This window comes from Anoplophora glabripennis, unplaced genomic scaffold (genome assembly GCF_000390285.2).
Source record: "Anoplophora glabripennis isolate ALB-LARVAE unplaced genomic scaffold, Agla_2.0 scaffold230, whole genome shotgun sequence".
NCBI classification, from domain to species: domain Eukaryota; kingdom Metazoa; phylum Arthropoda; class Insecta; order Coleoptera; family Cerambycidae; genus Anoplophora; species Anoplophora glabripennis.
In genome coordinates, this window is record NW_019416323.1 from 262,110 (window position 1) to 284,282 (window position 22,173).

The 22,173-nt window shown below is 33.2% G+C and overlaps 1 protein-coding gene across 1 annotated transcript in view; it reads right to left on the reverse strand.

Annotated features, from left to right (window-relative positions):
* LOC108906974 (protein dead ringer-like) overlaps positions 1-22,173 on the reverse strand; it is a 175,236-nt gene that overhangs the window by 18,691 nt on the left and 134,372 nt on the right. The gene's annotated exons all lie outside the window — the stretch shown is intronic.

The following is a 22,173-nucleotide window of genomic DNA, read 5'->3' on the forward strand; positions in this document are numbered from 1 at the left end:
TCCACAAGGTCCAGTTACAAGAACGAAACATATATTGATATACGCGCATTTTTCTATATATATTCACTATTTCTCTATTCTACTATTACGACAAAAAAAATAGTAGGGTGTGTGATTTGATTATATTAAAAAATTTCAAATAAATGTGTTAATTTTGTACGTTTTTATACACATTTTATACTAATACTTAAAAAAATATTCTTTTATATAAATTATATTGGTAATTATTATTACATTATTATTATTTAATAGTATTAAAATAAACTTATTCCCAAAGGACTACAGTTCTGTCCACATTAGTCTTGTGTTACGAATCTTTATTCTATTAAAATCCAAGGGCAAGTGTATAAATTCTTTATTCTCGGAATGTTTTTCCTTTATAATTTAGCACAGGTACAACTTTCCACTTTATTTGATGACCCATATATGTGTAAAGGACTAGGGACAGCCGAGCAGCGTTTTTGTGCAAATAAGTACAAACTGCCTTGGCTTTAAAAAATACCTGTTCCGAAAAGAGTTCAACAATGATCGCATTGTTAGCTGCTTTTAGTTCCGAATGATCCTGACTTCGATTCCGACTTTTATTATGCTAATGAACAGTTAATGAACAGTGCTGCTATGGAACATGGAACATAATTTATGATAAGGAAGACTTTTTTAGATTATTGGTATTTATTGGTATCAGTATTAGTTTTATCGAAATTTAAACCTACTTTTATCTTAAATATAAGCAACAAAAAATAACAAACATATACACGTATCGCTTTCTAAATATCGCCAATAATGATCATAATTTGGGCTGTCAGAACTAAGCCGCGAGACATAGGCGTACGCATTATTTATTAAAAAGCAGCAAATTAAATTGTCTACAATACACCATCTTAAACACCAATGAATAGGAATTAATTACGCAACATCCATACAATAACAAAGCCAAAGCAGTATAATAACGTGACGTGAACGTGAAAAGCATTCTGAGGCAGTGGCACACGCATGTCTCGGTTCACCCGCTTAGCACGCCATTGAATTGCAACTTTCTCTGAGCTTTAGTCATAATATACTGATAAAAAGTAAAGTCATAAAATTATTTTTCCTTGTTTCTGTTCTTTGAACCAGTACAGATCTAATCTAATCTTTAAATTGATTAAAATCATTTTTGTGTGACCGTCATCAATTTGTCTTTGCCTATAACAAACAATAATAATCGGAAGTCTCATTTTAAATCAAGAACTTTAAATGTTGACATTGGGGTCCCACAAGGATCTATCCTGGGCCCAGCACTATTTATCTTATATATTAATTAAATTCTGCTGTAAAGGGGTGTCATCTTACTGTCTACGCGGATGACGTAGCCATTATAATTTCTGACAAGAATAGTGACGTTTTGATGCGAAGGTGTTCTGACGCTTTAAATAACATTGTGAGTTATCTTAATAGTTATAACCTCTTTTTTAATGCCGAGAAAACCAATTTATTACAAATTCAAAATTACCAAAAAAAGTAGAGAATATTACGGTTAAAATTAATGATACTTTTTTGTCTCCTTCACATGACGCAATACGATTTTTAGGCCTTTATGTCGACGAAAATTGCATTGGAAGCATCACTGCGATAAGTTAATTAGTAGCTTAAATAAATTAAAATTTCTTTTTATAACTTTACGCACGGTATTAACACAAAATTAACTTTTAAATATCACAAATTTGAGGTTTAAATATTATCAAGTCAAAATTAACAAATGTCAAATAAGGCAGATGGCAAATACAAAATCAATATTAGGTTAAAAAAAATGGTAATGTAAATTAAAATAAAATATAGTAAACAATAATTCAGGGAAATTAATATAAAATTTGTCAGTAGAATGTTAGAAGAGTAAATAATAGATAATAAAGTTTAAAGTGAAATGAAGGAAAAAAGAGAACGTTATAAGAATATAAAGGAAGGTGTAAGGACCTTAAGGAATAGTGAGGATCAAGGGAAAACAAAAGGAGAAAAAAGAAATTAGTGACAGAATAAAAAAAGAGTGAAAAAAGTCAAATTCTCCACATTTTGACAACAGTTTACTCAATTTTCGTTAGGCGCGCGAAGTATACTAAATAACGTACAAACATTTGCTGGATAGAAAATATTTTTTCCAGTGTAAAATTTCCTAGGATTCCCAAAATAACCATTACTACCTCGAGCGTCCGCAGAGGCAACTTTGATCGAGTTAAAGTTAACATTTATAACACTTCGAATTATAATGCGGGTATTTTTAGGCTAACTGCACATATCCAACGACAGGGCGGAAAGATTCTTATTATGTTTGACAGTAACGGATTTGTACAAGACCTGGGCAACGCTAGAATGTTTTTCCTTCAGATGAATTATTAATATTCATATTATCTCAATGATTCACCGAACGGATAAATAAAAAATGACACAATTATACTTCATATTTTCGAGTTTTATTTTTCGACGTATTTTTAAATCGCCGGGGAACTTATTGTCAGCTGTCCAAATCGTCGTGAAAGAAAGGAAGCAAGTGTTCAAGGGTGGTCCAAATTCTCCAAACATATTTAATTAACATGTTAAAAAGTGTCAGATTTTCATTTCACAAAATAAATTTTGTATACAAAGTGTCTCCAAATTAATGAGAACAATTTGGAAGACAAGTCTACCCTCAAATTACAAACTTGTATTAAAAAAATACATATGTTTTTGGAAAATCAAGAAATTAAACAGTATACCGAATTTAAATAAAATCGTTTTACCCAATTTTTTTTTTAATTTAACGCCTCGTATATCAAGGTGCTTCCAGACAAATGCCGATTTTTTCTTCCTTATTTTCTATAATTTGGGATCATCTAGTATTCACATAATGTAGCTTTAATTGCAGAATATATTGGTTTTGGTCTTATTGTTGATCCTAATACCGCTCCTCAGACAATGAAGGTCCTCTGAGACGTTTCGTAGTGGTTTATGTAACTAGTCGCATCCAATGCTTCCGAATCCAAATGTTGCCCCTCCCTCCACTGTTCCATCTTCAGTAGTGGTTCTGCAAAAGTTTTGTCGCGAGCGAGTCTTGTGTTAGAACCAACAACAAGAACCGAAAGCGGGTTCGCCCTCACACAGCCTAGCCCGAGAACAACAAGGACCAGCTGAAAATTTCTAGCTAAAGCTAACCAAGTAAGTCCGTAGCTGGCTGAGACCTGATACAAAGGCCGCGGCGTAACAACCCAAAAATCATGGTATTTTAAGTAATAATCCGGCTTGTGAAATCCTTAAAGCAACTATTGCCTATAGTGCTGTTTCTTTAGTATATTTGGTTATCATCAAAGTCAGTCAAGTGTCATAAGATTCTATTATTTATGAATTCTAACTGACAGAGTGCCAGTAATTAGCTAATTCTTCATCTTCAGGGATTTCCAATTTCCAGTGTCTTCAAAATATAAAAACAGAAAAAAAAATAAGACTTTAAGCTTCCTTGCACCAATTGTTTATTCATGAAATTTGAAATACTGGTCTTTTAATTGATATTACCTAAGGCTATGTAATTAGATTTGTAAAGCTACAATTTCTAAAGTGCAGTTTCGAAAAACTGTTTCCAAAAAAATCGTAGTAGACTATGATTTGCCAAATAAAGTTCAACAAGAAATCATGTCAATCAAGAACAAGGGCGCGTCTTGGCTCTGTTTCATTTGATGAGAATTTAGGAATATTTTTAATATTATTTTGAATTAGCCCTAACAATTTTAAAGGAATTTGTTTTTAAAGTACCCAAAAATAGTGTTCATCTATCTAATCCATTGTGGCCTACAATCACTAAAAATAAAATAAATACATTGATAACTAGAATTATACAATATTCTCGATGGTAGTTGTTGCTAGATTGTTTATACGAATAATGATCAATTCTTTAAAAAAATTGTCCCTATTTCAAAATTTGTAAGAATAAAAATAGAAAAGTTGTTGTTTTTGCAATAATTGTCGGTTTTAGCGATGTCCGATTTTCCTCCTGTGGGTAGCAGAGCAAACTGAAATTTCATTCATAAGGCTCAGCGCGCTGTGTACGGCGAAATTTGCAGACAATCGGTCTGGAGCATTGTTGCCCGCAAATACATTTCGACTTCTAAGAAAGGCCGTAAGGCTGCGACGACGTCATCGGCGTAGCGTACCATTCCACGAAACTGAATGGAATTATTAAAATGTCGGCCCTTTTGATGCCCCTGATCGTAAAATCAAACGAATTAACACAGCTGCGATTTAATTATGGCCAGGGTATTATTTTTCAATAAAAAGTCGCTTTGTGGTGCGTTTCCCAACGCGGGTTCTGTCCTGAGTTATATGACAACGGTACTGCTCGCCCGAATTTATTTCCAATGATAATACAATGTTGGCAACATTGTTGCGATCGACATAGTGGGCATAAGATTTATATGAGGGGCGTAACATCTGGGATACTAGTTTGATACATAAATTTAGGGACTTTTCTCTTTTTGTTTCATAAATTTAGGGATTTTAATATACAAAAAATAAACCTGAAATATCAGCTAAAAGCTGACTACTGTGGAATTAGGTAAATTGTTTATAGTTGCCTAAATCATTTGGTAAGGTGATTTACCAAAACATTGTATACAATCATTTATCGCGAAAAACGTAATTTGTGATAGATTCAAAACATTCTCTTTTTTATGTTTTTTTTATTACATTTATCGTGTGTAGCATTTTGATGATGCATGAATTGGTAACTCCAAAAGTATAAGAAATAGAGAATAGGAAAAATTTTAGATCATCCTTTTTAGTTTTTCAAGATTTTTGTTCATATTTCAATATTTCGGCTTCCAATGATGTGTCGAAAACACAATAAATATTATTTATTACATATTGACAAATTTAGATAAACTGCAGGATCTGTACTAATTTTACTGAATAATGCATTGCATTTAATAAGGGTAGTTTGTTGCAAATAGCATTAAGAAAAAGTTTTAATAACAGATTGAAGTAGATGATATATTTTAATGAAAATAATATTGAATACCGACATCATGATCTTCATTATTATTGGCAGTTTTTAGCTTACATTTCTTTAAACTTTGAAAGTTAAAATTTAATACGGTAAAATATTATGCGGTTGTGCCGCTGCGGTTTAACCGCATAGTGAGTTATCGGGATTGCGGTTCTGCCGCACGCGCAAATGTAGCGGTTGGACCGCGTATGGCAGTTGTAGAAAAAAAGAACACGTAATTTCTTACTCTAACATTATTCATTAGCGGACGTTATATTTTAGAATTTGTATCTTCTAAAAGATGAAGTAAGTAATAATAGAATAAACATCAATGATATTTCTAGCTATAAAACAGACAGGAGTAAACAAATTTAAACTGTCAAAAGAAAACGAAAAGTCAGAATAAGTTTAGAAAATGAAAATAGATAGAACGTAAAGTGCGTAATATAAAGTGATGCGTTTTATTTGTATTTGGTCTGCTTTCTTCAATGTGAGATTTTTGGTTAGGCAAAACTGTTTTCATAAAAATAACCCTTGATTGATTCTTTTGGCACAAGGGTTTATTCCACTAATTTTTTAAATTTAATCACAGATGGGTAAATACTCAAAAAATAAAGAACAGAAAATATGCATTCAGCTTAAAATAGCTTCAAAACTAATATTTTATTGGAAATTGATAATATCGCAAAAGTTACTTTATATTGCAGCGCCATCTACATTGAGACAATAAGACAAAAAGTTTATTTGTACTCAGAAATTAAGTCATGTTTATTTACCACAAAACGTTATTTATAGAACTAATTTCCTTTTTGTTGCCGAAACATGAGATAAGGAACTTTAGACGAAACATTCTGTAGAAATTAACAATTATTTTATATAATAATAATAATAACAGCATTTATTGCCCAACAGTTATAGATTAATTACGTCTAGTATATATATTTTTTTCGTTAATACATGGTACCCTTTGGATATCCCATTTAAAAAAGTATGAGTTAATAGAAAAACGATATCATAGATAGTTATCGCGTTCGCCAATGAATTTTATGACATCTTTTTCCAAAAGTAACGAAATTTCACAATTAATTTTAATCTACCTATAACAAAATAACTGCAGTATAATGCGCCAACACGCGGCTTAACCGCTTTAGCGGCGCGGTTAAATCGTGAGCATGTTACCGTGTATATTCCATGAATTTCGTACGTTATCATAAAAAAGTAATTTTATTAAGTATTTGAGTCGATTCATGTGTTGTGTTTGTAATGTGAAATGTCAAATGTGTAAAAATATAGTAATATAACATTTAAGTTTTTTTCCATCATTGGAAGATTAAAACAATGCTCTTTTCGTTCAACATAAAATTCAATATGGCGTTTGTAAAAAAAGAACGTTAAGGGTTTTTCGAAAACCAAAGGAACTATTCTGGAGTTATTTATGCAAAGGTTAAAAACATTTTTGTATTTCTATCACTTCTATTTTCCAAGATCCCAATGTATTAATCATCAAAATGGCCCATATGGTGTAACAGACTCTTTTAATATAAAAAGGATATATAGGCAATCCGCTGAGCCCGAATAGACGTCACATGCATTGCGGCAGAACACAAGCTGATAATATGTTACGCGGTTGACCGCGGCGGTTCACCGCAAGTGTGTTATGCGTTCAACTTATGCGAAGACAATAGAAAATACGTGTACAAAAATAGAAAACATATTAAACGTTAATATTTAAGCATTAAGTATGAAGTTATTTTTGTGAATATTGTAGCTATATAGATGAAAAAAAATTACAACAAAGATAATAATGCTATTTAAACATTATATTGTTTTATGGTATGAAGGTTAAAAATCCCGCTATATACATATACCTATATTTATATTTTCTTCTAGATCGGACGAAGAACCTTAAAACATCAGAATCTTTTTACGTCCTCATTAAAAGTGACTTTTGTTTTTCGTGCTCGATTGTCATGCTTCCGATTTTAACTATATCAAAGCGTGTCAGTTGCCGGCCATGTGGAAATTATAGGCTAATTTTATACGAGAGATACAAGACCGGCGAGATATTTTTATATGTCGCCTCTTAATTCAGTCACGTGACGGTAATCATTCATAGTCTGTCGTACCCGTCACTGTGCTATTTCGATATCTAACCGTCCAACTTATTATTATTTAGCCAGGTAGACACTGTTTGTTTTATATAAATTTACACTGCTGGATGGATATCAAGACTTTTATAGTAGCATGAAAGTTTTGTTTTCTGGTTGTTTTTGAGCGAATATTTTGTTATCGATTAGAAGTTAGAAGGGTTAGAAAATGTTTAACATGTCTAATTATTGCACTGAGGATGGATATTTCATTATTAGCCCACTTTATAACTTGGACCCGATTTATTTTAAAATTAAACTATATTGTACACGGGAACCCCTCTCCCGAGCTCTCTCCTATATTCTTTCTTCGTTTATTCGGGCTAATGTCTGGAAATATGTTTTCGTCTTCATCTGATAACTTCTTCGACATCATTTTAGCAAAAGAAAACTTTGATACTCTATTATAACTAGAAAATAACAAAGAAACTTTCTACCTCAGGAAATTTTTCTTGCTGTGGGCAGTTCTAGTGGACATGCTTCTAGCAAAACTATATGTACAAAATATTTATTACCCTGAACATGTGAATGATCCATTAATTATTGCCAAGGGAAAATACTTTCGAAATTAATAGTCGTAATAGCAAATTGTTAGGAAATGCCTTAGAACAGAATTATACAAAACGATTTTACAATATTAAAATATGAGTTATATAACCATTCTGAGGTTATATCTTCTAAAACGTGCGAATACAATATCCCTTTAAACTAGATAAATTTAGTTGTGCAAATCTTTTAAAACATTGTCCACAACTCACTGGCATGCACTTGGGGTATTTTTTAGACCAAACAGCATTCTTCAAAATTCATAGTACCCTTGCTCAACGCTAAACGTTGCTTTTTTATAGAATGAGGTATATTTCGATTGACTGAAACCCTGCAGATAAGTTAAATGCTGTGACTGGCAGTGACTTATTAGGAAAAAATAACCTTTAGTAAAAAAAGAGAACTTTGCAAGAGGTGGTTAGGTTGCAACGGAATGGAAATCCTTTCTGCAAAAGAGAATATATACTTTGTGACCAAAAGCTACCGAGCTACTCAATACATAATATTTGACATCCTGTCAGAATACTCCTGATACATACGCAAAAGGTGTAACATATGGAAAAAACTGCAACCCAGCCTTAAAATACCTTTACTTTTATATACTTCAACAGTAAGGTTAATGCTAACTTACGAAGCGATGGTATGATGACTGCAGTAAAGAGAAACATTAAAAACCAACGCACTGTTATTTATTCTGCGGCTGGTACGAAGTTGTTGGCACGATGAGGAGGCTGACGAGTGGTTAGTTAGCTAGAGCAAGCTAATCTATAGATTAAAGGTGTCCGAACCCTCCTGCGGCATTGTTAGCTTTAAGGTAAATTACTCGTGCAGGAAGTTGGAAGCTGGAAACTACGCGAAGAAGCCATTGCACTGGCAAAGCTGTAACTCAGGGTGTAAAGGTCTATAGTTAGTTGCTGTGAAAAAAGATGGTGAATCCAGTTGATAAATTTTCCAATTTTGGCACAAAGAAATAGTCACAGTTGGCCACGATTTCGAATTATGCAGTGGATAAAATATGCCTCCCATGTACATTCACAATACCTATCTGACAAGTAAAAAATAGTTACTTAAAATCGTTAATAAGTAAAAAAGTCGTGAGAGTGGTTAAGCCTTAAGCAGGACATTGTATAGTATAGAGAAACTCTTACCTTTTGTGAAAATTTTCCATTATTAGAAATTTCTCACTGAGGGGGGAAAATACTTTTACTTGTAGTATGACATTTACTGTTTTAAATTCTGATTAAATTATTTTATTATTATACAGGGTGTAAGAAGTATGACTGCCATAACTTCAGCATGAGATAAAGTAATCATAAATAAACAAAAAAAGTTGTATATTATAGGGGTGTAAGATTAACAGTTTTCAAAATATAGCGAATATTAATATTGGGGTGTTTCATGAGAACGTGACAACAGCATTACACAGCTGATGCACACCACGTGTGCACGCGGCAGACTTGTCTTATGGAAAAAATGTAAGCAACTACTATTATGAAACATTTAGTAAATTTCAAGACAATTCTTTTCCAGTTTTTAAATAAATAAATAGGTTACTGACTATGTACTTTAGATAGGAACTACAACGTAACAGAAATTTTATTGTTTGATATGTTCAATTGACCTTAAAAAATGATAAAACCGCGGAGTGCTACCCTTTAAAGGGGTGCGTTTTTGAGAACGAAGTAAAAAGGCGGTATTTTCAGTTTTTTGAGTTTTACTCGAAAACTATGAATTTTTTCTATATAGTTGTCAGCAGAAAAGTTGTAGCAAACTGAATTTCCAATCGAAATGAGACCTTTTGAAGTAAAAAAATTTATTTTTAACAAAAATATGCCCAAAAAACGAGTAAAAAACGGAAAAAATGAGTTTTTTTTCTTTTTGGTTTTTGTCCCACAACTTTTTTCTGAGAGGAGTTAGGTATAGGCATTGCTTCACAGAAAAAAAAGTTAATGTTTTTTCCTTTAAAATAAGTCTTTATGGAAGTACCTACGACTAATAGAAACCGAGATACATTGGATCAAAGTTGGCTACTTTTTGGATTTTTGGCCAATTTTTGCCCTTTTGACGATTTTTGTCTTATAACTTTTTTCTGAGTTAATTTAGGTATATGTAATGCCATATCCAAATGAAAACTGGTTTCAAGACCTTTAAAATGGTGGCTGGTAGAAGTTTGTACAATTAAAATCAGCCGAGATATATCAATTTAACCAACGATACTTTTTCTTATTTTTATAAATTTTTTATTACTTTCGGTATTATTTTGTCTAATAAATTTATTTTTGTGAATGTGAAAGTTAAAATAAGTTTCTAGGTGATTGGATATTATTATTTATTTATTTAAACAACAGTTAATCATATATATCTTATAAATTTTCAGTTTCATTTAGTATATTTTCAATATTAATATCAATTTCGTCGTCATCATTTTCATCAATGTCCTCTTCAGAAAAATCAGGCTCATAAGCATTCTCACAATTTATTCCCATACATTCTTTAATACATTTACAGGCTATTTTTTCAAGTAAATTTTCAGGTGCAGGAGATTTATTATTAAAAATGGGAACTAGCCCATTTATGGAATTTTTCCAACCCCAATCAAGGGGATTTAAAGTACAACCATTCCACTGTTGCATCTGAAAATATACTCTGAACCCATGATGTTTGAGAGCATCAGTTGTTGAAGGCAATCGAGATAAGGTAAATTTTGCACTTGTTGAATACTTTTGAAATAATTTATATCGAAAAGTTTTTAGGCTGTCAATATTTTAACTATACATTATAGTTACAATGCATTCAGATGCAGCATTTATCTCCTCGACACTAGCATTTTCAAGTAAAAATACATCGAGGTAATTTTTTAATTTTGAAAAATTCTTATTTACAAAATTGAAAAATTTTTTTGTAATTGTAATTTTTTGATTAAAAGTACAAAAATAATTAAAAGAATTCGAAATTTTACAAGATAAATATGATTAATTGTTGTTTAAATAAATAAATAATAATATTCAATCAGCTAGAAATTTATTTTAACTTTCACATTCACAAAAATAAATTTATTAGACAAAGTAATAAAAATTTTATAAAAAGAAAAAGTATCGTTGGTTAAATTGACATATCTCGGTTGATTTTAATTGTACAAACTTCTACCATTTTAAAGGTCTTCAAACCAGCTTTCATTTGAATATAGCATTACATATACCTAAATTAACTCAGAAAAGTTATAAGGCGAAAATCGTCAAAAAAGTGCAAAAATTGTCCAAAAATCCAAAAAGTAGCCAACTTTGATCCAATGTATCTCGGTTTCTATTAGTCGTAGGTATTTCTATAAAGGCTTATTTTAAAGGGAAAAACATTAACTTTTTTTTCTGTGAAGCAATGCCTATACCTAACTCCTCTCAGAAAAAAGTTGTAGGCCAAAAACCAAAAAGAAAAAAAACGCATTTTTTCAGTTTTTTTTTTTACTTTTTTTGGGCATATTTTTGTTAAAAATATTTTTTTTTGACTTCAAAAGGTCTCATTTCGATTGGAAATTCAGTTTGCTACAACTTTTCTGATGACAACTATATAGAAAAAATTCATAGTTTTCGAGTAAAACTCAAAAAACTGAAAATACCACCTTTTTACTTCGTTCTCAAAAACGCACCCCTTTAAAAGGTAGCACTCCGCGGTTTTATAATTTTTTAGTGTCAATTGAACATATTAAACAATAAAATTTCTGTTACGTTGTAGTTCCTTTGTGCCCTCTTTTTTTTGACATAGTCAATAGCCTAAAAATAAAATGTATCAATTTTGCAGTACGAAGATAGTGTTGTGCTTAAATTTTAGCTCGAATTTTAATAATTATGAACCTCTCAAAATAAGAATTTAACTTTTAATCAAATTATGAATTTGAAAAATATGTAAGTAATTAAAGTACATATCCAAAGATTCACGTCGTCCAAATAATCATAAGTACGAAAATAAATTTAGGGACTTACCAAAACGCAAAATTCAGTAATTTTTAAACGCACAAGTACAAAACAAACTACAACATATGCTCAAAATGTCCACCATCATTTTCGATGCACGCACGACACCATCGAATCCAAAATTAAAAAGTGGTACGCATAAAACACTCCATGGTTCAATTCCAGATACCAACACCAACTGAATTGCGTTAGTACATTGTGTTAATCGCCGCGACGTTGTCACATTGCTCGATGTGAATTTTATCGAATTTTAAATTTATTGCAACGGTAACTATTTTTTAGAATTAAGCATAAAGAAGTTAAAAAAAGCGATAAACACTGTATTTTATGGTATTCTATGCACGCAATTATCTCAATATTGCTTAATTAATCGAACTTTTGTATGTCAAGTTGATGATTTTGATAATTTTTTTCTCGGAAATGGTTGAGTTTAGGACCCATGTCATATAAGGTTTTTTAGTTTATTTTAATGTATTCTATAGCCCGTTAAAATTAAGGCAGTCAAACTTCTAACACCTTGTATTTTCTTAATACTCATATTTAGACTAGGTGAAAACGAGAGACATAACATATTGACAAAAAAATGACTACTATTAGGTAACTCGTATATTTTGTTACTTCTATTTGTTTAGTTGTACGTCAGTAGTTACAATTTTTATCGTATATTCTATTTTTGGAAACGTTTAAAAATAAAACAAACAAAATTTTATTATGAATGTAAATGAGTTAATACTAATGGCAGTTCCATATTTTTACACATACTCAGTGAAAGCGACAGATGCAATGACAAAAAAACGACTATAATAAATTGTTTATTTCTCTTCCTAACGGGAAGGGCATTTCGGTCCCACTCTCGGAAAGCGTATTTATTTGCTCTTGGAGAGCTTTTACTACGATTTGTTATGGAAGCAATAAGGCGGCCCCTCCTGGAAACTCCGCTGCCGGAGAACAAAGTATTTGATAAGCGTGTAATACCGGGTAATACAGTAAAACCGGCCGTCAAAGTCAAGTGTAACAGCTTACAATGTCAGACGCCTTTGATCAGGGCGATATTGAGACGCGCAGAAGACAGAGCAACAAATGATACATAAAACGCGGAATGGTGGGCCTTTCATGTGCATTCCGGCGGGTCGGGTCGTAAAAGTAACGCACGCGGCCACGTTGAAACGATAAGTTATTCGGGGCGACATTTATGAATCAAATCGGGCCTAGGTAGAACCTCGTCCGGATGCGTACTTACGTTGCGGGACCCTCCCTTACCGATGATCGTAATGATAAATTGTCAGGAAATGCTCTTGAATATGATTGCACAAAAGGGTTTTATAGTATTTAAAACATTACAACAACTTCAATTTTTTTTGGATTTCGTTTTTTTTTGTTTTGCAAATCAGTTGAAAACATCGTCCATAACTTTCTGGAATGTACTTGGGGCATGTTTTAGACCGAACGGCATTCTTCAAAATTCGGAATGACCTTGATCAACGAAAAAAGGTAGTTTTAATGGCCCGTTCTGCATGATGCAACGAATCAGAAATAATTATTTTTGCCTCTATATTGCGAAGTACCGTTTTTGTATTCGAAAGTGAAGTTTTAAAGAGTTGAAAAAGAGAATGCAAAATTTATTTCGCATCTTCCTGATTTAAAGTATTTGGTACCTATACATAATTATGGAAAACAGATATCGGACTCAATACCAATTAATATTCTCTCGTGTTTATCTAATGTTGCTGAAAAGATAGTGGAAAATCAAATACGTAATTTTTTACAAACAAATTATATTCTTCTCCCTGTTCAATCCGGTTTTCGTTTAGAATATAGTTGTACAACAGCTTTAATCCATAACACTGATGACATTATTTGAGAAGTTAATGAAAGAAAAGTATTGCAATGACACTACTCGACTTTAGTAAAATTTTTGATACTATTAACTATCAGTACTCTCTTCCACTCTTAAGTCACATTTACAGGATCGTAAGCAAGTTATCAGGTTTATGAATTAAATTATTTAAAACTAGGACAATTTTTTATGGTGTTCGACACAGTTCCGCTTTAAGACCTGTCTTGTTTAGTATTTATACAAGCCAATTCGTAAAATCTGTTAAACAATTTTCATATGTACGCTGATGATATCCAACTTTATTATTTGTTTAATTTTTTAGATTATGAAGTAGCCACTCCAAAATCATCAGCAAGTTTTAAACCCTTCTAAGTCAACTACTATTCGGTTTTATTTGGAATTATATTTATTCTTTCTAATTTGGGAAATTTAATTGAAATTGATTTGACGAGTTCAAGAATAACAACTCTTGGTTTTAAATATGTATAATGTGTATAAAATATACAATAAATTTGACTACTGTCACTACGTACAGTAAATTTAGGATAATTAAAATATGGATGTACAGTAATACGATATGTCTCCACTCTTTTTTCTTATTCAGCCATTTCAGCAGCGAATATTAACTAGAGAGTAGTTATTAAATTAATCCAAGATAAATAAAATAACAAAATTAAACCGTGAACAGTATTTTAAGCAGAATTCCATCTTGTTCCGGATGCTTCCGAGGTGCAACGGAAGTTTGCCAACGTTGTTATGTCTCCTTTGAAAGCGGATACGCCGATTGTCTTCGCACTTACGGGAATACGGGAATGGCTGAATATCTCACTGTCTCATTTGGTACCATTTTTAGTTTAGTTTTAGAATTTATAGGTTTATAGGGTGTTCACAAAGTGCCTTTGTGTGGGTCTTATAAAGTTAATTATTTCAGGGTTCAGTGACGGTACAGTGTAATTTTGTCTTTAAATTTTCAAGTTTTTGTATGATGTAAAAAAGTATATATACAAATCAAGGAAGAGTTGATATGGTAAGAGCCTACCTGTTGTCAGAAGCAAAGATGATATCAGATAGATTCCCTGACAGCAACAAATTCAAAGACTGCGAGATTAGGAACTAAAAATTTTAAACGTCGTGGATGAGGATCCTGGTACCAGTTCTCGAATATTAGTCACAAAATTTTAAGTGTTAAGTTATAGAAATCAGTTGAGTAAAAATATTATTTATTTATTTTTGTGTATTTCATTTATCTTTATTGATTACTGCTTGAGTTTACCTTATTGAAAAGTAATAATTTTTTGATTTTGTGAGATGATAGGACTCATGGCGAACAACATTCAACAAAAGTAACGCGCCAAAGAGCAGTACCTCACGTAAAGTGGTGTGGAAATTTGCCTTTTTAATAAACTTTGCTTTAAATATGAGATTTAACAACAATGCATGGCCCAGTTCCCAATTGTGCATGCGCTGCGACTAAAGCGGTAACACTAGCTTGCCTAGTAGCGGGGTATGAAAAATTACTAAAAAAGGTTAAAAAAACTAAGTATGGATAAAATAAACCATTGATACGTGTTTCTACAGGTCAAAGATAACCTCTGTATAAACATGAACACAAAACTACACTGTATACAAATTTTTCATTCGTTATCTTTCACTATGTAATTCAAATAGTGTTTTTTTAAATAGTGTAAAACATATTTGTTAATTCATTTTTATTATGTTCGAAACGATGAAAAAAATATGAAATTTGACCCTATTCTACTATTTGTCCATTATTCCAGTTATGATTAATATTTGTTTTGTAACTACAGTTTATTTTTTAAGAGAATTACTAGTACAAAAATAATATTTTTTAAGTGAAAAAATGATGTACCACAAATTTTAACACTCCTTCAAGAACAATCACAATCACCCCTCAGGAATAATAAAACAAAGGAATATAAAAAAAAGTTTCAGAGGACAAAGCTTTAGGGAAGTTGTAAACGAGCTGAATATGGGAGGTCCAATCTGCACTACCCCTTCTCCTGGTGCCATTTGCATCTAATGAATCAATAGACTAACATTTTATAACAATTTAATAAAAATTTATCATGGAATCGATTAATTTCAAAAAAGGCCACAGAAATATTTAGTATATTATACAATAATTTTAGAAATGTCGCGATTAAAGTACATTTTGAAAATAAAAAACAATAGTACAGTGATGTTATTTGTAAGCTGTCGTCTTGCAAAGATAAACAAACAACCGACCCATACTTGTTTGTACAGAACCACTACGGAATTTTAACCATCTAATATGCTACCTACATAAACATGTTGGGGATTTATCAGCGATATTTAATCGAATTCACCGGACAGCAACGACGCTTCGGAGATGATCGGAGTTAATAAAAGCTGGCCGACTTCCAACTCTCTTAAACTGACTGTCATTATGTCTGGAGGCTTGTATGAAAAACAAATCCAGCCATCAAATCCCTCCACAGGCCATTTAGCGTTGCTCGCTCGCGTTCCAAAATAATTCTGTAATTAACGTACACATATGGAGAAAAGTTGCATATGACAATGTTTGTTATGAAAGTTAAAATGAAAAGGAAATATTTGTTAATTATGCAGACACATTGAAAAAATTAAAATGCATAAAATAATAGAATATCTGACAAATATCAGTTTTACTACAGAGCCTTCATAAATGTTGACAAGCCATGTAGGCAACCAACAATGCAGGGATGGTACTGGTAACTAAAATTCCCTAAATCTTGGTGTCACAAATATTAATGATTCGTTTACAATGAACAATGACATCGTTATGTGGCCCCAGATAATGCGACTGCTGAATGGTGGAATAGAATCTCACAGGTATTTTAATGTAATCTTGATATTATTGTTTCAATAGTTTTGAATTTTACCGAAATTTTATTTCCAACGTGAAGGAAATAAAATTACTTTGTAGTGAATTGGGGTCTCAAATTCCTTATACACATTAGTGTCTACTATTAACGTCAAAACTTAGTAGCCACTTCTGTGTGTCATAAAATCGTCTAACTTCTTAAGAATGATTTAGTTTATACTAAGGCTGAACGAGGCGAATTGATCGCTATCTATAAAGTAATAAAACAAATTAACCAAGACTAACCGATAGCCAAGTTCTAGGACAGTGTGCCATGAATGTTACGAAATAAAAGTGAAAATTGAATTTCAACGTCAATGATAGTATTTAAGATAAGCCAAATAGATAAATGCAAATTCTTGTATGTCTATCTAATCTTTATTTTCAAGTTACTGCAAGACGGCACAACTAAAGGGAGTAACGTGGTATTGCTACAAAAATATTTTTCAACATATAACGTCGTTTAAGATTCAGGGTATATACGAGGGTTGATTCAAAAGTAAGGTTCCTTTATTTTTTAGAAATTGCTTATTTTTATAACAATTTACTTGGTTGTGAAGCTTAAACATTGAGCTATTTTTCAACATAATCTCCATTTCTATCCAAGCATTTTTGGAAACAAAGTCATAAGCTCTGTATCTGCTTCTATTTTTCAATCATCACTATTAAGTACATAAATAAATTTTTTGTCGATATCCCCCACGCAAATATTTACCAAAGTATGATTATTTAAAAAAAATTCAACTTTAAGATTCAGGGTGTATACTAAATTCTGAACATTTTCCCCAAGTTTTCCAGGAAGTTTTAAAAACTTTCCAGTTTGCAAAGTCTATAAGCTCTATATTTGTTTCCATTTTCATCACTACTATATTACCTACATTTTTGTCGATATTCCCCACGCAAATATTTAACAAAGTATGATTATTATTACATTAAATTATACAGAATAAAATTAACATAGGGAAAATTTTATATACGACGCCATGCCCTGTGACTCACTCCCTCCCTCCCCCTACTGCGTAGACCTAGATGAGCGCGCAGCGGCAGACACGCTGTAAGACCGGTGACCAGATTTCAAGTGGCCTCAGTGCCTGCGAAGTTTTTGCATAATCACCATTGAAGATGGGCGAAATATTTGGAAGCATTGAGTACGACCATCTCAGAGAACTACCATTGTCTGAGGAGAGGTTCCATCCGAAGCGTCCTTAGAAACAGCAATATGAATCGAAATCCACGTCACGAAGGACCTAGAGGTTCTGATAGCGGTTCAGCCCACGTAGAACGTAACCCGAAAACAAAGTCAAGGCAAAGATTCCTAACTAAGGTAAAAAAAGTGATGAATGTAAGTCTATAACAGATGGCACTTACTATAGTTTTATGGTTTAATCATTACTGAATAGGAACAACAATATTAATAAACCTTAAATATCTTTAATCTTCACGAGGATTAAACAAAAATATACTTCATTGGTCATAAAAATTTTTCAGCAAATCTGAATACAATTCTATTTCTTATTTACTTGTAATCTCTGTACAATGGCAATTGTACAGGGAATATTTTTCGCGTCCTTGCTTAAAATAGGTAAACGAGGAGTTTCATTAAGCGTGGTTTTCGGCCCAATTGGAAAAATAAAAGAAAATGCATTTTAGTCTAAACAGACCCACCCTCTAAAACACACATACCCTCTAAAAACCTACCCACATACGACTACAGATGACAGATAGTAATGGCAGAAAAATGTCTTTTTACACATCCCTACAGCAAGCCAAGCATTCCATTGATTTTGGGTCAAACAGATTCAACGCCCATCCCCATAATTCTAATCACGCCCAACTATTGTGACAGGCAGGAATGCCAGAAGATTCGAACTGAAGCTCAGATAAATACAAACTAGGGCTCGGACAGGCAAGGTCAACCTGAACAACGGACTGGCCAGGAAAACTCAAACTAAACCTCTGACAAGCAAACTAAATATGAACCTCGGACAGGGACACTCTAACTGAGACTCAGACATGAAATCTGTATGTCAAACAGAAGTTCAGGCCTGCCAAAACCAGACTGAAGCACCGACATCAATCTCAAACTAAAGCGCAATCAGAAAAAACCCAAGCTGAAGCTTGGACAGGGAAAATCAAACTGAAGTTCAGATATGGAAGCTCTAACAGAAGAAGCTGGTAAAACAAAGCTGAAGTTCCATCAGGCAAACGCAAATTGAATCTGCGACAGGGAAACTTTGGACCAAAATGAACTGAATCAACTTGTCTGTTCTATGGATGTGTAAAGAGTAAATTTTGTGACATCACTGTTTGTTGTAATAGTTGGAGATGGGTAGGGGAAGATGGATTGGACCCGTTTAGCCTAAAACAAGTGAATATTGCTTGCCTAGTTCTAGGGATGCGTAAAAAGTAATTTTTCTGCCGTTATTACCTGCCACAGCAGTTGGATATGGCTCGGTTATTGGGGGGTATACTCGTATAGATAGGGCAGTGGATGGTGCGGGTGGGTCTGTTTAAGCTAAAATCGGTTGGATTGGGCCGAAGCCCTTACTTGATGACCCTCCTTTAATACTGCTACTGGTGACCAAAAATATGTTCTGGTTTTAAAAAATCGCTTAGCATGGCTGTGTGGAGCTTGTTTTTTTAAAAGTTTGTTAGGAAGGGGGAAGCCGTTGGCTAAAATGTACACTAAAGTGCATAGTCACATTCATAGTTAATTATTCAATAGTGGAAAGTTATTTGGCTACCTCTACGAACAGAGATAGGGGAGAGAGAGAGAGAGAGAGAGAGAGGGAGGGAGGGAGGCTGGGTGAAGGGGACGACGCATGCGCGTCATCCTTGATTATACATTAATTTACTCCTACGGTTTCCCCCTCAGTTTATTATTTTCGACAAATTTCTTTACTTCTCGATACTTGTTTTTCCAGGCAACACGAGAATCATATTAGAATTGATTCCTACTGAAAATGCTTCTGATATTCAAATTCTTTAACATAGACGATGAGTTAATGAAAAGTCCACAAAGTTCATTATGCAAAATTCTATTTTTTTTATTTTAACATTATATCGCTCTACATGTTTCTCTTATCGAAAATAAAGATTGAATCGGCGGCGATTCCTGTTACGATTTAATTTAAAAACCGTCAGGATACAGGGACAACCGACGTCGCCTCCTGACGTATCTGGAATTGAAAACATTTGTTTGGTGTATAATTACGTTGTCCAGAAATAGATTACAAAATCATAATCTACGCTAAAATTAAATAAATCATCGTAGCATTCTTTCGAGCGAGCCAGAAAAACAAAACCGGACTGTCGTGCGATGATTAGCTATTAAAAGATTCTAAACCGTCATTAGGGCCTCTGTACTCACGTGGTGAATCAATCATTATGGGTTAATATTAGAACACAAACATTAAGGACTGCGCCGCTATACATAATTTGTTTTTTTGGTTCACTTTTGTCTACAGCCAGGGCCAGATTTGATTAATTTGAACTGACTGAGAGATTAAAACTCGCTTCTTCAATGTTTGGAACAGGCATCGTAGGAATATTTTTGGTTTTCGTTCAATGCAAAACCTTGAGTAATTTAAACAGGATATTGCTCCTTTTTTACAGTTAGAACAGTACGTTCCTTGAAAAGGGTGAAACGAATTACTTACCAATAGATGTTATGCTATACAAAAATTGTTCAAAGTAGTTTCCATGTGCTTCCAAAAGACGATCAAAATTAGTCCGCATACGTGATGCAAATACTTCGGGCATTTGTCGAATTTCATTAGCTACAGCAAAATACGCTGTCGAAGATCTATTGTATCGACAATAGGTGTTCGATACACATTTTGTTTCACTTTATAAAGGGACGTCTTCCAACAAATCCGGTAAGGCGTTTGTTAAAAACTTTAAATAAGCAGCACCATTTAAATGACAGGTAATACTATCGGATCGCGTAATCTGTCATCAAAAACATCGCACCAACATTAATTGAAAACCGTTGCTGGAACCGAGATCTCTGTACGACGTGAAGATTTGCATCACACCAATATTGCTATTTACTATTTGATGTCCACACGGGGCTGAAAATCATTGTTATTTAATGCCTGAACCCTTTGTACATGATAGGGCTGTAATAATTGTTCCCGTAGTACACGTCACACGGTACTGTTAGATACACCCACTTCTCGGCCAATGTTGCGAGTACTGCGCCTCGGATCTTCCTCAACGAGGTTTATGATGTTTTCTTCGTTGCCAAAAACATGTTGCGACCTTTTCCGCCCACGACTTTCATGTGTCAGGAGGACATTCCCGGTATCCCGTAACCTTTGAACTGCCTTTTGCATTGTTTTACTGTTAGGTTGTCATCTGTTACAATTTAAATTGTACTGACATTCTCCGTACATTATCACCATATCTGCTAGTTTTTGATCAGAAAATGTTTTATACCCCGGCTAAGTAATACTTACTGCAACAGGTCACCAATTTATGGGTGCTTCGAGTTCATCCAAAGAAAAGCACAACGTGTAACAATATAACTTTATTGAACGCTTCTTTACAGGGCAGCACGACCGATTGGGAACAAGACTTAACCCATCCTGATAATGTCGTTTCTTTGCCTGATCTAAGATAAATTTGCCCTCTCGGTCGTGTACCTACTTCTAACCCTGGTAAAACCCCACATCTGGATACTGTCTAATAAACAAGTTAGGTACCTAAAGCTCTATAATTAATGATGTACTTAATCCTAATATCATTTACTCTAAATACAGCTTAATATAATGTGATATTAATTATAAGAACAAATNCTGCATTTACTAACTACATATAATTAGTGATTACAAAGTCCAACAGTCACCGCGAAACGTCTGGTACCTCTCCCATAGCCAAATAGTGAGCGATATGTATCGAGATTTGTCGAAAACACAGCAGTGTTTGCTGCTTCCTAATGTCCACTTGGCAGCGCGACGAAGGTCAGAGTAGCAAGGAACGCTCTCAGAGGCGTTGAATTTTGACGCGCTGCGCTGCTGCCGCGCTGTGCTGCTTATGTGGGAACTGTTCCATCTAAAAATATGGATATTTTTAGGAGCAGCATTTGCAGCGACGCGCCGCGCTGCTGCGGCGCTGCTGTTTGGGAATTGGCCTTTAACCTATCCTGATAATGTCGTTTCTTTGCCTGATCTAAGATAAATTTGCCCTCTCGGGCGTGTACCTACTTCTAACCCTGGTAAAAACCCACATCTGGATACAGTCTAATAAACAAGTTAGGTACTTAAAGCTCTATAATTAATGATGTACTTATTCCTAATCTCATTTACTCTAAATACAGCTTAATATAATATCACATTAATTACAACTAAAGAATACAAGACATATTGACCTACCATCAGATTTGCTTGATTGTGGAAGTCACGTGGAACGTCAGCCAATTAGGGAAGTGCGCATGTAGCAAGTCCAATGCACGTGCACAAGATGCACAATGTCGGCTTATATTTATGATATTTTCTTAATTAATTTACTCGAAAACAGTAGCATTTAGATCATTATTTGTATAATAAAAGTTGTTCATTTTCGTGTCCTCTATCACCCTTTTCAAGGAAGGCACTGATTTTAGAAACACCCTGTATATCAATTCATTTTCGAATTGTTTTTAAAAATCTATAATATCTATAATCTATAGATTAACAAGTTTTCCTCAACTGTGTTTTGTGTTTTTATTTTATATGCCAGGCTCAATTTCTTTCATTAGCATAGAAGATATAGAAAAAATATGTATCTTATGATTGTCATATACTATATGCTACCATTGTTTA